Raw genomic sequence first — 17,214 nt, 5'->3', positions numbered from 1 at the left:
CATTGTAAGTTATAAATAAAAGCCAGATATTTTCTGCATGGATCATTGTATTTAGATGCAAATGTAGCTTGTAGATCATGCTCCATTAGCCATACAGGATACTGTTTCTGAAAGGTTGCTGCTGGTTAACTAGTGCTGCCAGCAATATTCAGTTTATATAATCTAAATTAAAAAAACTCACCACAATTTTTGAATTTACTTTGTATGCTATGCTGTGACTCAAAGCAGAAGTCTGAGACATTTAACTATGCTTTTCAATGTATTAGCGTCTGTGGATACATTTGTTTTGAACCAGAATCTAATCTCTACCTTTTGGAATTGTAAAGATCAGCTTCTTTGTCAGTTAATTGCTACACTAGCTTGCTACTCACACCATATGGTAACACCCTTTTATTTTTAGCATTTTTTTATTTTGCATATTTAAATCAAAGCTGTTGTTAGATGAACCAAAGCAGGAAGAAGGGCGGGGGGAAGGAAGTGACTTGTTCTAAGTAAAGCTAAACTGCTTTAATACTGAGAAGCCCATTTTCTGTTCTCCAAATCAGTATGCAGTAATAGCATCCAGGACAGAACGATTGAATATAAAAGCACAGAGATAACCATAGTAATCACAACATGCATTTTCGTAGCTATCATATTTTCCTATTGCCACTTCATTAACAACCACACTAATCTTGCTTTGAAGCACACTTGATATAAACACACTTTTTTTTCTTACAGATACGTCCAGCTATGATCAAAATCAATATCTGAATTGACAGCCATACATGACACCTGAAGACAGCAATATATCTTAGTTGAATTTCGCAAAAAATATAGTACCTGTCCAATAACTGAATTTGACTTCTACAATCTAATATTATAAAACTGATAAATTGAAACCTGCCCCATTACCTCAGATTTCCTATAACCATCATAGTACCAATCAGAGGAGCAAATTACTGTAGGTTACATGCTATTTGATTCCCAGAATAGTTCTGTTTAAATCTATAAAATAACCTCCCGTTTTCAATAATTCCAGTTATTTTCCACAATGGCTATTTTTAAAAAAAAAAAGTTTCTCTTTTGTCTGATTTTTCTACTTCCACTTTTACACAATGCACACAAGGGGTTAACCAAGGGGCAGAACGAGAAAAACCTTTTTGCTTTTCATCTTAAACAACTGCAATATTATCCTTGCTTGAGGGCTCTTCACACTAAAAAATCTTAGTTTCGTAATAGACAATAATGGAGCAGCAAGCACAGTATCTGCTTAATATGTTGCCCTTCACAGTGACTTTTTGCCCCTCTCTTTGCATCAAGGGAAAGAAATGCATGAGCCTAAGTGGATTGCCAGCAAATGTTGCAGGGTACTATGTTGTTGTTGTTTACGGTCAGACTAGAAATTCATTTTGTTGTGTTTTTGATTTCTCTTGTTAAGGCTTGTGTCACATCAGCTGTTACCACATCTGAGTAAGGGCAGGTCTAAATCTAAACCACTGCACTGGTAGCAGCTTAACCGCTGTAGCCCTTTAATGAAGATGTTCTACATCGACAGAAGAGTGCTCCTGTCTGTGTAGTTAATCCACGTCCCCCCCAAGAGGTGGTAGCTCTGCTGAAGGGAGAAACTCTTCTGTCGACCCAGCACTGTCTACACAGGAGGGTTAGGCTGATATAACTGCAGCACTCAGGGGAGTGGATTTTTCACACCCCTAAACGACATGGCTATACCAATATAGGGCTTTTGTGTAGACCAGACCTTAGAAATGGAATCCAAACAAAACAAACGTTTTGACCCTGCTTTCTGTTCCTATATAGCACTAAACTCAGAGCTGGTCCTCCTGAGGAAACTGCTGTGAAATAAACTGGGTGTGAATTTAAAGGGCAATAGCTATTTTGGGCTATTTCCCCTAAGTTACCTCTAAAGGAAGGTGATTCTCTCTCAGAATCACACTTTTCAAGCACCACTGTGCAAGCAGGAGAGTGTAAAATACTCTATTTAGCGTGTCTCAGACTTATCATGCTCTTTTCCTCAATCTCTCTCCTGAATTATGAAATATTGGTGCAAACCAAAAGTAACCTCTGAGGAACAGAGAGAGACACACCCACACACAGAGCGAAAGAATGTTTGCAGAGAGCTGGTGCTGGGGAGGGCCCCAGAAAATATGTTCTGTCAATCACACTAACAGCCAGTGTGTGGTATGGAGTAGCAACAGATTTCAGCTTCATACTGCTCTTTAGCTGCTAGTGTTTAGCTGCAAAAAATATTCAAGAACATAACAGGGGGGAAAATGGGCAACAAAGAAGCAACAAATGCCTTCTCCTGCTGTCATTGAAGTCAGTGGCAAAACTCACATTGATTTAACTGGGAGCAGGCCTGTGCCCCAATAAAATTCAGATTATTGTATCTAATAGAGTATTTTTAACATTTCAGTTTTAAAGCAGTTCAGAATTGTTTTTTTTTCCCCTGGAGGCACTGTCATCAGATTCTTACAGAAATATATGACTAATCAAATTTCCATAGTGAGTAAGAGAGGCTCTAAGTGAACTCTACTTCCGATACATAGATAGTTGGAGGCCTGTTTTTCAAAACCAGAAAAAATCTGAGTGCAAGAAATCTGATAGGCACATTACCAGTGTCATAAGTGACTGGTTATTACTGGGAGATCCTACAAAATGCATGTCTGATCTTCAGATGAGAGGGTGAAGCAGGCCTGTGCCCCAGAGATGGGATTTGCTTCCTCTTAAGGGCCATCTTCTCCTTCCCCAGAACCCTAGAGAGGCACCCACAACCAAAGGGAAACCTCCTGAGGCTAGACTAAGCCTCCTACTGGATTGCTTTCCTCCTGGTCTGCCATGTTAATAGCCAGGCCACAGTGCCTGAAAGCCTGGAACCAGTTTCGGAACTAATCTCTACCCTTCTTCTCCTTTATTTGGGGACCATTTCCCCCATTTTCTTGCAGCACGGAGTAGAATTACTTGGGATTGTTGGGCCACAAAACAGTGAACACAGAAACATGATCCAGTTCCACTTCACAAGCCACTCTAAAATCCCTTCTCATGAATCCTGCTCATGAAATAGCACTGATGGCAGAGGTGAATGCCTATCAGGGACATGATCGGGACATGGACAGTCAGGCCTAATGGTCAGAGACCTTGGGACTGGCCAGGCCTGGCAGTTAGAGAGGAGCTGAGCTGGAATCAAGAATCAGGACCATGGGACACCCGGGGGCATAGCTGAAAATTGAGGGTCAGAGCCAGGGATCAGAAGTTAAATGCCAGAGCCAATGGGTGACCCGGAGACGTGGTCAGGAAACAGAGCAAGGGGTGTCTAGGACGGAGAAGGGCAGGGGCTGGTGCAGACACAAGAGCAGGCTGGGCAGGAACAGGCAGAGGAAGAGGCACAGGAAGAAGCTGTAGGCAGGGTATGCATTAAGCAGCCTGTGAGCTCTGGCTGCTGCTGGATCAAGTAGAGCTAGCTCCACCCCTCCACTAATCAGAAGTGCAAACAATCAGGCAGCTCTGCCAGGATCACCCAGACAGTACTTGTCCCTTAAGGTGCCTTTCAGGCCTGGTTTTTCTGGGTTCTTATGAAGAAAAGTATGTACAAGCTGTGGAACAATGGACATTCCTGCCTGGTTCTCAAGACCATTCTTCTGGGTTGTAACCCTCCCAGTCAGGTTAACAGGTAATAAAGTTGACCATGGACTGGCTTAGAATCCAGGATTTCTCAACTACATGTTCTTCTTGACTCTTTCATCGGAGTAGGCAGTGCGGAAAGAGACTTTCTTTATAGGGCTTCAGTAGGGGACATATGGAAAACCGCGTGGACATTTAGAGATTCCGGCAGCTGGCATCAGAATGATACTGGTTGACTTGTTCAGCAATCTTGATTAGACCCAGGTATTGATAGTCTAATTTGATAGATGGGCGAGAGGATTTCAGATGTTTAGCAAAGAACCAGACCTTATCACTCACTTTTAGTATTTGTGCAACTTGGCGGTCTCAGTTGGGATGGCATCTGTTTCCTTGGTGGCTTCCACATACTCCATAAGTTCCTGGTGAATGTGGATAATGAGGTCTGTTGCCACAGGAACTGGCAAGCCTGCAGGTGCAACTAGATTGCGATGAGGGTGAAAACTGCAACTGACATAAAATGGAGTATGTGAGATGGAGGTGTGGATAGGGTTCTACAAGCAAATTTGGCATACGGTAGGAGAATGACCTTGTCATTTTGATGATAGTTAAGGACCCTCTCTCTGGGTTCCGTAAGTCCAGCCCCTCCTCTACAGGGTAGGATAGTGGACACAGGGTGAGTAGGGGATTGTTCTGTAGAGTGAAGTATGGGTGGCAAGATTTGCTTTCTGGGCTGCTATGGTAGCCATGAAGTCCTACAGGGTTTCACTCTGAAACCACATGACTTCAAAGGTTTCTGTGATATGGCCAAAGCTGTGTATGGCCCTATCCAATCTTCTTTGACATGGCTAACAAGTGCTGATGGAAAATCTTATAACATATTATACATATTATAAAGGTGGATTGAATATTTTAGTGAACTACTTAATTGTTCATTATGTCAGTTGTTCAGTTTCTGATGAGTTGCTGGATAATGTCCATTAAATTCCCAGATTTACTGCACTTGCCAATCCACACCCATGATTCAAGGTGTTTGAAGGCTGATCAAGTAATGAAAAATAATAAATCCCCTAATCCTGATGCCATTCCAGCTGAGGTTTTCAAACACAGAGAAAATCTTTCCATTGATAAGCTCTTACAATACATCCCTGGCTTCAAGAAATTATACCACAATAACTGAAATATGCCAACATTGTGCTTATAAATAGTGACAAAGGCTCAATGAGCAGCTCTGGTAACTACCATGGTATCTCTTTGCTCTTTATTGCTGGCAAGACTCATGCATGGATCCTCTTGAATTGACTCCAGACCCAAATCATCAACAACATGCTATCTGTCACCAATGGGTGAGCTGATCCCCAGAGCTAGGGACATCAAGGATGGAGAAGGGCAGGGGCTGAAGTGGATACAACAGCAGGCTGGGCAGGAACAGGACCAAATACAGCTGCAGGCATGGAATGTGTAGAACAGCCAGTGAGCTCTGGCTGCTGCTGGGTCAAATAGTAGCTAGCTCCATCCCTCCACCAGGCAGGAGGTGCAATCAATCAGTCAGCCCCTGCCAGGATCAGCTGTGTCCAGTGTGTTACTAGGAGACTGATCCTTCTGCAGTTGGCTCCTTGCAGCACCGTGCTGGAGTTGGGAGCCACAGAAGACGTTCTAAAGGGTAGAGTGCAAAAGGTTTCTTCTCAGGACACCTCATTCTGAAGAGTTTTTGCCCTAATATGACAGATATAGCAATTTCCTGCAATATGCTTAAAAAGCCTTAATGAATTAAGTTGAAGTATCTTTGGAGTTGTATTACATGCAAAGGTTATGTATTATTGTGGGCCGGGATTGTATATAACCTCTCTAGTGAGCAAGATGCAATGAGAACCCTGGGAAATGATAGAACTTCAGACGATTGTACTGAACAATGTGACAGACAAGAATGCACTTTTGGGAAAAAAAAGAAGTGTCAAGTGGTTTGCCTCAGGAATCTCTAGAGATGGATGCAAATTCTCCACCTCCCATTAAGCAAAAAATCTGTCTTTTGAACGTTTCAGAGTAGCAGCTGTGTTAGTCTGTATCCGCAAAAAGAACAGGAGTATTTGTGGCACCTTTAGAGGCTAACAAATTTATTAGAACATAAGCTTTCATGGGCTACAGCCCACTTCATCGGATGCATAGAATGGAACATATAGTAAGGAGAGAGAGAGAGATATAAATAAATACACACACACACACACACACACACACACACACACACACACACACACACACACACACTCCATCTTTTCATGCTCTCTGTAAGAGGCTAATTAATTAAGATGAACTATTATCTGCAGGAGAAAAAAAACTTTTGTAGTGTAATCAAGATGGCCCATTTAGACAGTTGACAGGAGGGTGTGAGGATACTTAACATGGGGAAATAGATTCAATATGCATAATGACCCAGCCACTCCCAGTCTCTCTTCAAACCCAAGTTAATGGTATCTAATTTGCATATTAATTCAAGCTCAGCAGTTTCTCGTTGGAGTCTGTTTTTGAAGCTTTTCTGTTGCAAAATTGCCACCTTTAAATCTGTTACTGAGTGGCCAGAGAGGTTGAAGTGTTCTCCGACAAGTTTTTGAATGTTATGATTTCTGATGTCAGATTTGTGTCCATTTATTCTTTTGTGTAGAGACTGTCCAGTTTGACCAATGTACATGGCAGAGGGGCATTGCTAGCACATGATAGCATATATCACATTGGTGGATGTGCAGGTGAATGAGCCCCTGATGGCGTGGCTAATGTGATTAAGTCCTATGATAGTGTCACTTGAATAAATATGTGGACAGAGTTGGCATCGGGCTTTGTTGCAAGGATAGGTTCCTGGGTTAGTGGTTTTCTTGTGTGGTGTTAGTGGTTGCTGGAGAGTATTTGCTTCAGGTTGGGGGGCTGTCTGTAAGGAAGGACTGGTCTGTCTCCCAAGATCTGTGAGAGTGAGGGATCATTTTTTAGGATAGATTGTAGATCTTTGATGATGCGCTGGAGAGGTTTTAGTTGGGGGCTGAAAATGCCACAAGTACTCCTGTTCTTTTTGTCTTTTGAAGCCACATCCTGAGGAAGGGACCTATTCCCAGAGCCTGAAGATCAAAGGCCCGAGCTGTATAAAGAATAGACTAACCTATTCATGGGCATGTTGAGCTAATGTGCCTGACTTGGCCTGACTCCTGCTCCAGCCACCATCCTCATCCTGGTTGTGACACCATGCAAGAGAGATGATGGCTGAGGAGCCAGGTGCCCACAGGGGGTGCCCGTGCTGGACTGCAAGGGAGAAATACAGGTGCTGTTGCCATGACCTGTGACACTTCACACACATCTCAAAATACTGAGAGCTTTCTTCAGAAGTTTCAAATTCTGGATGCTTACTTTGGCCTTTCTCCTTCTCTCCCTTTCCCAAACAGGAGGGGTTTGGGTCTCTACTTCATAGATGCCTATTTTCATAATAATATTAGATGCTCTCATCAAAAATGTCTGTTTTTCTTGATACCGTTCATAGATTCATAGATACTAAGGTCAGAAGGAACCATTCTGATCATCTAGTCCGACCTCCTGCACAGCACAGGCCACAGAACGTCACCCACCCACTCCTATGAAAAACCTCACCCATGTCTGAGCTATTGAAGTCCTTAAATCATGGTTCAAAACTTCAAGGAGCAGAGAAGCCTCCCTCCAGTCAACCATGCCCCATGCTATAGAGGAAGGCAAAAAAACCTCCAGGGCCTCTCCAATCTGCCCTGGAGGAAAATTCCTTCCCGACCCCAAATATGGCAATCAGCTAAACCCTGAGCACATGGGCAAGATTCACCAGCCAGATACCCAGGAAAGAATTTTCTATAGTAACTCAGATCCCATCCATCTAATATCCCATCTCAGGGGATTTGGCCTATTTACCCTGAATATTTAAAGATCAATTACTTACCAAAATCCCATTATCCCATCATACCATCTCCTCCATAAACTTATCGAGTAGAATCTTAAAACCAGATAGATCTTTTGCCCCCACTGCTTCCCTTGGAAGGTTATTCCAAAACTTCACTCCTCTGATGGTTAAAAACCTTCGTCTGATTTCAAGTCTAAACTTCCTGCTGGCCAGTTTATACCCATTTGTTCTTGTGTCCACATTGGTGCTGAGCTTAAATAATTCCTCTCCCTCTCCTGTATTTAGCCCTCTGATATATTTATAGAGAGCAATCATATCTCCCCTCAACCTTCTTTTAGTTAGGCTAAACAAGCCAAGCTCCTTAAGTCTCCTTTCATAAGACAAGTTTTCCATTCCTCGGATCATCCTAGTAGCCCTTCTCTGTACCTGCTCCAGTTTGAATTCATCCTTTTTAAACATGGGAGACCAGAACTGCACACAGTATTCTAGGTGAGGTCTCACCAGTGCCTTGTATAATGGTACTAAAACCTCCTTATCCCTACTGGAAATGCCTCTCCTGATGCATCCCAAAACCGCATTAGCTTTTTTTCACAGCCATATCACATTGGCAGCTCATAGTCATCCTATGATCAACCAATACTCCTAGGTCCTTCTCCTCTTCCGTTACTTCTAATTGATGCATCCCCAACTTATAACTAAAATTCTTGTTTATTAATCCCTAAATGCATAACCTTACACTTCTCACTATTAAATTTCATCCTATTACTATTACTCCAGTTTACAAGGTCATCCAGATCCTCCTGTATAATATCCCGATCCTTCTCCGAATTGGCAATACCTCCCAGCTTTGTATCATCTGCAAACTTTATTAGCACACTCCCACTTCTTGTGCCAAGGTCAGTAATAAAAAGATTAAATAAGATTGGTCCCAAAACCGATCCCTGAGGAACTCCACTGGTAACCTCCCTCCAACCTGACAGTTCGCCTTTCAGTAGGACCCGTTGCAGTCTCCCCTTTAACCAATTCCTTATCCACCTTTTGATGTTCATATTGATCCCCATCTTCTCCAATTTAACTAATAATTCCCCATGTGGCATGGTATCAAACGCCTTACTGAAATCTAGGTAAATTAGATCCACTGCATTTCCTTTACCTAAAAAATCTGTTACTTTTTCAAAAAAGGAGATTAGGTTGGTTTGGCACGATCTACCTTTTGTAAAACCATGTTGTATTTTGTCCCATTTACCATTGACTTCAATGTTCTTAACTAATTTCTCCTTCAAAATTTTTTCCAGGACCTTGCATACTACAGATGTCAAACTAACTGGCCTGTAGTTACCCGGATCACTTTTTTTTCCTTAAAAATAGGAACTATATTAGCAATTCTCCAATCATTCGGTACTATTCCTGAGTTTACAGATGCATTAAAAATTCTTGCTAATGGGCTTGCAATTTCAGGTGCCAATTCCTTTAATATTCTTGGATGAAGATTATCTGGGCCCCCCGATTTAGTCCCATTAAGCTGTTTCAGTTTCACTTCTACCTCTGATATGGTAATATCTACCTCTATATCCTCCTTCCCATTTGTCATGCTACCATTATCCCCAAGATCCTCTTTAGCCTTATTAAAGACTGAGGCAAAGTATTTGTTTAGATATTGGGCCATGCCTAGATTATCTTTAACCTCCGCTCCATCCTCAGTGTTTAGCGGCCCCACTTCTTCCTTCTTAGTTTTCTTCTTATTTATATGGCTATAGAACCTTTTACTATTGGTTTTAATTCCCTTTGCAAGGTCCAACTCTACTCGACTTTTAGCCTCTCTCACTTTATCCCTATATCTTCTGACCTTAATTAAGTAGCTTTCCTTGCTGATCCCTCCCATCTTCCACTCCCTGTATGCTTTCTGCTTCTTCTATCAGATAGATAGGAATCTATCAGCTATCGCATCTAGGAAAATCTGAGCCCTATTATTATTACTAATACTAAACTAATAATTACTAATACGTTCCTTTTGACATGTCCAAGATACCCAGAGTTCTCACCAAGTACTTGGTGTAGGGGCTACTTATTAAAGATACTAGGTGATTCTTATCGATATGCATATAAATAATTGCATGTAAATAATTGGCTGAGGGCTGTGACAGACATTGAGAACCTCGGTGGAACAGACATGCAGTTTGTTCCAGAGGCAGGCCTCCTCATCAACTGAAACAAATACTGTGATTGCATCTTGAAGGATCTCTTTCATCAGAGCAGTTCTAATCTCTGTGCAAGCCATGGCCGCCTTCCTCAAAAAGAAGAATTTGAAACTATGACAAGCCATTCATAAGGCAATGATATTTTGCCTCATGCCTTTACCAATTATATGACTCCATTTGCCCAGCTGAGGATGAGACTTTTTCAAGCCAACCAGTTACACACAGAATGTGGACACTGTCCATTCTTTTAAACTGTGCCTCCATACATACTCCATTCTGAAAGAGGAGTGTCTCTCTTATTCCCTTTGGTGGTCAAATACCAAATACCTCCAGCCTGGGAGGGGACCTCACTGTCAAAACACAAGCAATGGGTTTTGTGCTCCTTATGCCCTTAGTCACTTTTCACATACATCACTCTCTCTTGCCGCCCTTCCTGTCTTAAAGCTCCTGTGTACTAGGGTGTCGGAAGCCCCCCTAGAGCTATGTTTTGTGGGATGAAAGGTGTCTGCATAGCCCGCAAAGGCTCCCCACATTTTCCTTCCCCCACAATGTAAATTCACAAGTTCCATTGTTATCAGGGCTCCTGTGCTACAAGGAAATACAAGGATTTCAATTCAGCACGCCGAACTCTTGAGCACATTAAGATGAACCAGCTCCTCAAAAGGACATCTAGAATACTCCACGGCATCCAGTTCTGATGTTTAAGAGAAGATAATGATGTGAACTTGAATTTACATTAGGACCCAGCCAGTCATGTGTGTTTCAAAATAGTATGATGCCTTATGCAACGGCATTGCATTTCCCCTTTACAAAATCATACAATCATTTATACCCATATAATTCCAGTGGAGTCTGATGAAAATTTGGGCAACTGAATTGCAAATATAAGTGTGTGCCAGATTCTCTTCTCATTTACACCAGTGTAAGTCAGGATATACTTCATTGGAGTAGATAGTCATACTGCTCTGTGTAAAATCAGAATCGGGCCCTAAGAACCAAATATTTAGGGCTCAGCTGCACTGGGAAATTGACAGGCAGAACTGTGTTGGTACAATTATACAGCTGTAGCTATGCTGGTATAAATCCCCCTGTGGACACTCTATTCTAGAATGAAAGTGGCATTGTTGCAGTATTATACTGCAGAGGAAATCAATTTTTCCACATAGGCAAGCACTTAAACATGGAAACCCCAACAAATGCTAATGCTACCACTTTTCTCTGGTTAGTAGTAACTAACTAATGGAGTGAGAACAATGGTTTGATTACCACTGAACCCAAAAGGGGAAAGTGGAAATATAGAGAATGGCTGGGTTTAATGAGCTGGAACTGATGTATGTACTAAAACTGTCTGAATGCATGTGATTCAAGCAGTATCTAATTTAAGGCTTTTGTTATTAAGATTAGAATGGACATAACACTCTGAAAGAACTTCAGAAATGGGAGACATTTTTAAATTTAACTACTCTAGCCCAGGAATAGCTTTTTTTGTGGGGTGGGGGCACTTTACAAACAAAAACAAAATTACTCCTTACCAAGGCCTGAAGTACAAATCTTTTCTAAATGTGGTGGACTTTCCATTCTGGACTATACCCTTGGTCTCAGATAATGCCTTAAAACAATGTCTGCTTTCACTTTACTTTTTCACTTGCATTTTATTTAATGTTATACAGATTATTTCCATAGTGAATTCCTAGAATTTTGGTAGAGTGATCACTTATTCTTTTGAAGAAAACAGTTCCAGAGATAATGCATCAGAAGCTCTGTGTCTTTGTGCACTGCTTGAGACAGACAGAAAGGGAAAAAACTTAAATCCAGGCAAGAAAAATGGGGATAGATTTATAATTTCAGCAAAAGCATTAAAATATAAGCCATATAGTAAGAGGATTTGATACTTCACCATGAAGCAACCTTAAACAGAATCTGTATCTGGAATATGAAATTTCCTCTGTAATTTAAGATGTCAATTTATGCAGATTATTTTTAGCTACTTAACAGTTTTTTTTATACTAGTAGTTTGTCAACTTTCCACTAAGACAAGTATTAGCTAAATTGGGGAAACTTTGTGGATGAAATCACCATAGGAAAAATTTCATCAGTAATTTATCCTTTAAATAAATCCTAGCATTTAGCCCTTGAGCTGAGGACTTTAATATAAAATTAGTGATTATTAATTGAAAGAGGACTGTGAGAAAATTAAAAGCACCAAAAAGGTGTTGCTTTTATAATAACTATAGTATCACTGTTTAAAATTCAAATCAGCTTTTTGTAATTGACATGAAAAATGTCTATTTTACTTTTACAGATTCAGTCACTTCCTCATCTTCAAACTGCTACATAGAGAGATATCCAGGCAGCAAACTGAGACACAAATGTGAACTCTTCTTAGACGTACAAAATTACTCCTCTTTTAAGGCGATTCTGTCTGTGAGAATTCTGGAAATTCACTTTTTGAACTGATTGGTGGCTTGGCAGACTTTTGTTGCACATCTCTGCCAAAAGCTCTCTCCAGCAGATGGCAACAGCTGGGTTGTGACAGTGTTTGAAAAAGTAAAGACTGAGTCCTTATGAAGGGTCCATTGTATTATCCCAATGATGTTTTCTTGTTAGTGAGTTTTTATTGCATAAATTTACTCAGGAATTTGGGGAGGAGGTGGGTTAAAGGATTGATATGGTAAACTGGGCTAGATCCTATACCCATTGCAGTCAACAGAAGTTTTACCACTGACTTCAGTAGAAACAGCATTTAACCAATAATATTACTGCATCATGTAAAAATATTGTATGAAATGATAGATGGGTCATTTTATTGCTTGGGTTGAATTAAATTGTGATATTGAATATTTCTAGTTAATATGAAAGTGGCCTGAGCAATGCATAGTCATTTTAAACATAAAGTGGAACAAAAATAAAGAGAATGTATTGGTTTTATTAATGCATCTGCTCATATCACACAGTCTGATTATGCTACACACCAAGTGATTATTAATACTATAAATCTGGAAGGAGGGGGAAGTAATTGTATTAATCAGCTTACAGAAATATGGCATTAGGTATTTGATTAATTTTAGATACATCAGCAAATCTTATTGATTTAAGCTTTAACATATTAGCTATATGCTCACTGTACTATAATATGATCAAATATTACTGTGTGAGACTACTCTGGAATAAAGATATTGAATTGGGAGGCTTGCAGTGGTTCATTTTGACAGCACTTTTTCATAGTGGCTATCATCTTGTTCTGTAGAATCCAACCTTCATTTAAAAAAAAATTTCTAGACATTTCAGTAGTCAGGAAAACCTTCAGAGTGTGAACTGAATATAAACCAATGCAATGCTGTCTGCCTGCATCTGCACACAGCCTGAACTGGTGAACTACCCTATTCGCCTCTTTAGGGTGCTAACTTTAGGACCTAAAATTTAAATGTCAACACTTAAACTATTTCACCACTGATAGAAGCACATAAGAAAACAGAGGGACTATTATATTAAGAAGATCTGTATAATCAACGGTGGGTAGCATCTCATTTTGGTGTCACAGTAGGCAGCAGCTGGTTTGTGGTCAGGTCTTGTTTCTTGGGTAGATGCAGTTCCAGTTAAGCACTATATTTTTTAGATGTGCTTTAAAAAAAACAAAACAAAAAAAAAACCCACAACCAACTAGTAACCAGGATGAATTCACTGTATTGTCCTGTGTTGTGCTGGCAGTAAAATATCAAGCAAAGAACTGTATCTATTAAAAAAAAAAATTCAGAGTAGCAGCCGTGAGCTTATGCTCTAATAAATTTGTTAGTCTCTAAGGTGCCACAAGTACTCTTCTTTTTATATATAAAAAAAAAAAAATAGAATCCCAAACCAGCAGGTGAGTACCGATTTCCACGATTCAGCATGGGAGCTATATTTTTACATCTCACAAATTTAATATAGCTGTTACTGAAGCAGGAATCCATTTGCTACAACCCCCAAGCTTTGGTAAGAAGTTTGTGACAATTCAAAATGCCACAGTTGGGTTCAGGGAGAAGATGGGAAGTAGATTCTGCTCTAATCTACCCCAACGTAAATCAGGAGTGACACTTTTGTCTACAGCAGAATTAATCTAGATTTACACCATGTAAAGGTGATTTGTTTACTTCTGGGCAAATATCAGGAGGAAACACCAATAGCACATCTGTAGCTGTGCAGAGTAACAATCATCCTTCCCTTTATTAATTTTTCTACTCGTACTAACGCCTGCCAATTAGGGATTTGTCATTATCTAGATTGCAACTGGAATTTGTCCATTTACCACTTTCAGCTTTCCCAGTGGGCCTCTAATTTAGCAGTTTCTAGGCACACTCAGATGGCAGTTCTCTATATCAAAAGCAATTACTTAATTGGTTAAAACCTGTCACAAATATTGCAGTCCTCTCAAATCTTGTATTTGATTTAACATCCTCTTATGTTTCTAGTCCTTTATGAAAGGAGTTTCCCTTCTAATCTGCTGGCATCTAAATCAATCTATGAAGGCAACAGGGAAAAGCCTTGGGCTAAGCTGATCCTGGGTGGAGAGAGAGAGAGAGAGAGAGAGAGAGTGTGTGTGAGAGGGGGTGGGGGGGTAGAGAGGAGAGGAGAGGAAGAGGCCCAGGGAAGACAGCCTTAAGCAGCCTTGGTTGCCAGACCACAGGTAGCCCAAAGGGCCCTGGCTCAGAGCCAGGTGGAGTGGGAGGGCCCAGGCTCCCCTCCCCACAACCCCCTTGGCAGTCAGGAGTTGTGGCTGTGACCACTAGGCCACACTCCCCAACCAGACCACAAGTGAGGACTATTACATTGACCTGTCACAACTAAGCAGCACAGCTCAAATTTCAACAATTAAGTACTGAAAATGTTGCCAAATAAATTCAAGGAACTCAGGATCCGCTAATGCACATTCTGAGACCAGAAAAAGGCTAAATTCATTAAATTATTCATTGCAAGTTATTCTCTCTGGTCTAATATCCAGCTAGAAAGATTGTAAAATGATCACATTAATCTTTCTGTTCAGACAGAAATAATTGATCCATTCTGTGTGTGTGTGTGTGTGTGTGTGTGTATATATATATATATAATTACTTAAGATAGATTTTGCTCATAACACTGAAAAGTCTCATGGAATCTGAAATGGTCAAAACTATTAAGAGTATCATAGTTTTACATCTCATAAAAAAAAATTGAGCATGCACCACAATGACTCCTAATGCTGCTCTGTTTACATTGGTTACATACTGAATCAGATGTGAAACTGAGAATTACTTGATAACCAACATTACTTTCTGCAACATCTGGGTTTTCCGTGGTCAAGAATTTTTCAGACCCATAGCTACTTATATTAGGAGAACTGGAAAGATTAATATCCAGTATCTTCACATTTTGCCTATTTAACATTCCCCTTTTTATCCCACCCTCCCCCATAACACCAACAGAATACGATCATTTCCCCCCAATTTATTATACAAGAAAGATGGAGAAATGAAAATCTAGCACTATAAATTACTGCTATCCTCTCCCAGCACATTGTAAATTCCTTTGGGTAGGGCCTGTACCTTTAGCTATACAGCACTGCATCCAGTAGCTTGTTCGTGCTTAATGAATAAATGTAGATAAATTATAATAGTTTCAAATGAAGAAGTTTATTCTCTCACCTCCCCTAAAAGCTGTTGTATTATTATGGATATCAAATGGCTACTATATTCCACTCCTCAGCTGGCTGTGTTAGAGCGTTCTGAGGAGTATCTAGGTAAAGAACATTCATTTGAGCCTTTTAAAGGATAAATGAAAAGTTCCCAGTCAAGACACTATTATTACAACAGTACGTTGTACAGCACACTACATTTCCAGCCTCGGGTGGTTAATCAAATGTCCTGGTTGTTTAGCTAAGTTAAAGAATAGAAATTTTTACAATAATATTCCAAAAACATTGTAAATGGCAGCACAGACCTATTCCATTACTAAAGATAATATGAACTGTGTAGGCCAAATGTAAAGACTAATATTTTAGGATTAGAGTTGCTCCCTCTTCAAGGTTGTTCTCTCATGGAGAGCTTAAGTCTCCCAAACATACCAACGAGTTGCTTCACTGTTAGCCCAAATGGCAACAAGAAACTAACACTGAAATCCTGGAGTGAATCTTTATAATTAACTTCCACTGTAGCCTCTTTTAGTCTTTAGTTACAATTACAGCAATAGACTATTTACATACTTCTGTGCTGCTAGACTAGGGATTGGCAACCTTTGGCATGCGGCTCGCCAGGGTAAGTCCCCTGGCGGGCTGGGTTGGTTTGTTTACTTGCCGCGTCTGCAAGTTTGTCCAATCACAGCTCCCACTGGCCACGGTTCACTGTTCCAAGTCAATGGGGACTGTGGGAAGCAGTGCGGCACAAGGGATGTGCTGGCCGCCGCTTCCCGCAGCCCCCATTGGCCTAGAGTGGCGAATCGCGGCCATTGGGGGCTGTGATCGGCCGAAACTGCGGACACGGCAGGTAAACAAACCAACCCAGCCCGCCAGGGGGCTTACCCTGGCGGGCCGTGTGCCAAAGATTGCAGATCCTTGTGCTAGATACTCAAAAGGGTTAATCTGAGGTGGAATTTTTAACAATAGCACAAAACATTATTATTCTCTCTAGTAAGCAGTGAAACATAGTAGGTAAGAAGGAGAGTCATAGGCTGTTTTTCTTGTCCATATCCCTCAGTTAAGTTCTGATGCTACATGATAGTACACTGTCAAATTTCTAACTGACTTCCCTTAACCCAGGAAAAGAGTATGGTCTAATATTTCACACGTTTTGTGTATTTTCCTCAGTGTGAACAGTCACTATTGTATGTCACTTGTTGTAATATGGGTTATTTGTTAGGCAAATGGGCACAATTTTATGTTGGATTTAATTCTTCTGGGGAAAAAAAGTTGGATTTCCTCCGAATCCTCCCCACTACTGCATTCTTCATGCAAGATGAAATATCACAGACCTTACCTTCTTTTATACTTGAGGATTTTTCAGAGAAACTGCCTGTACTGAGTGTTAAGGGGCTTATTCCTTCACCCACTTAGTTCCCTGGTCCTTCTTGCATGAACAGAGAGCAAAAATACCCAAAGTCCAAAGGTGTAAACAATTCGATGTTTAATGGCGTGAACTTCTAGCAAGTATGATTCCAGTTTCCTTCCTTAGTGTCCCCCTTCCCAGCTCTGACACCACAGAGCCTTACCTGTGTCCCATTCCCCCCCTTAGCAAAACATGATTCCAATTTCCCCACTCCCATTCCCTGTTCCCATTTCCCCCCCTTACTTCCTGATTGACTGCAGACTATATAGTAAAACATGAGTTCTGCTGAGCTATACCTTAATCTATCATTTTCCTGAAATTTAACTAACCAATCCTAACATATTGTAACATGATTATGTAACCAATTATATCCCACCACCTTAATTAGTTTACACCCAGCAAAATCAATTATACAGCAGACAGGAACAATCACAGAACCAGACAG

General features: G+C 40.6%; 1 long non-coding RNA gene across 1 annotated transcript in view; it reads left to right on the top strand.

Moving 5' to 3' along the window:
- Positions 1–13,228, top strand: part of LOC119851886 — a 29,121-nt gene extending 15,893 nt beyond the window's left edge. The window contains exon 3 of the long non-coding RNA XR_005291443.2: positions 12,020–13,228. This is a non-coding gene — a long non-coding RNA (uncharacterized LOC119851886). The remainder of the gene's footprint in view (positions 1–12,019) is intronic.
- The last annotated feature ends 3,986 nt before the right edge of the window (positions 13,229–17,214 follow it).

The sequence above is a fragment of the Dermochelys coriacea genome, chromosome 2 (genome assembly GCF_009764565.3).
Source record: "Dermochelys coriacea isolate rDerCor1 chromosome 2, rDerCor1.pri.v4, whole genome shotgun sequence".
Lineage (NCBI taxonomy): Eukaryota > Metazoa > Chordata > Testudines > Dermochelyidae > Dermochelys > Dermochelys coriacea.
This window is presented reverse-complemented; position numbering and strand designations above follow the sequence as displayed.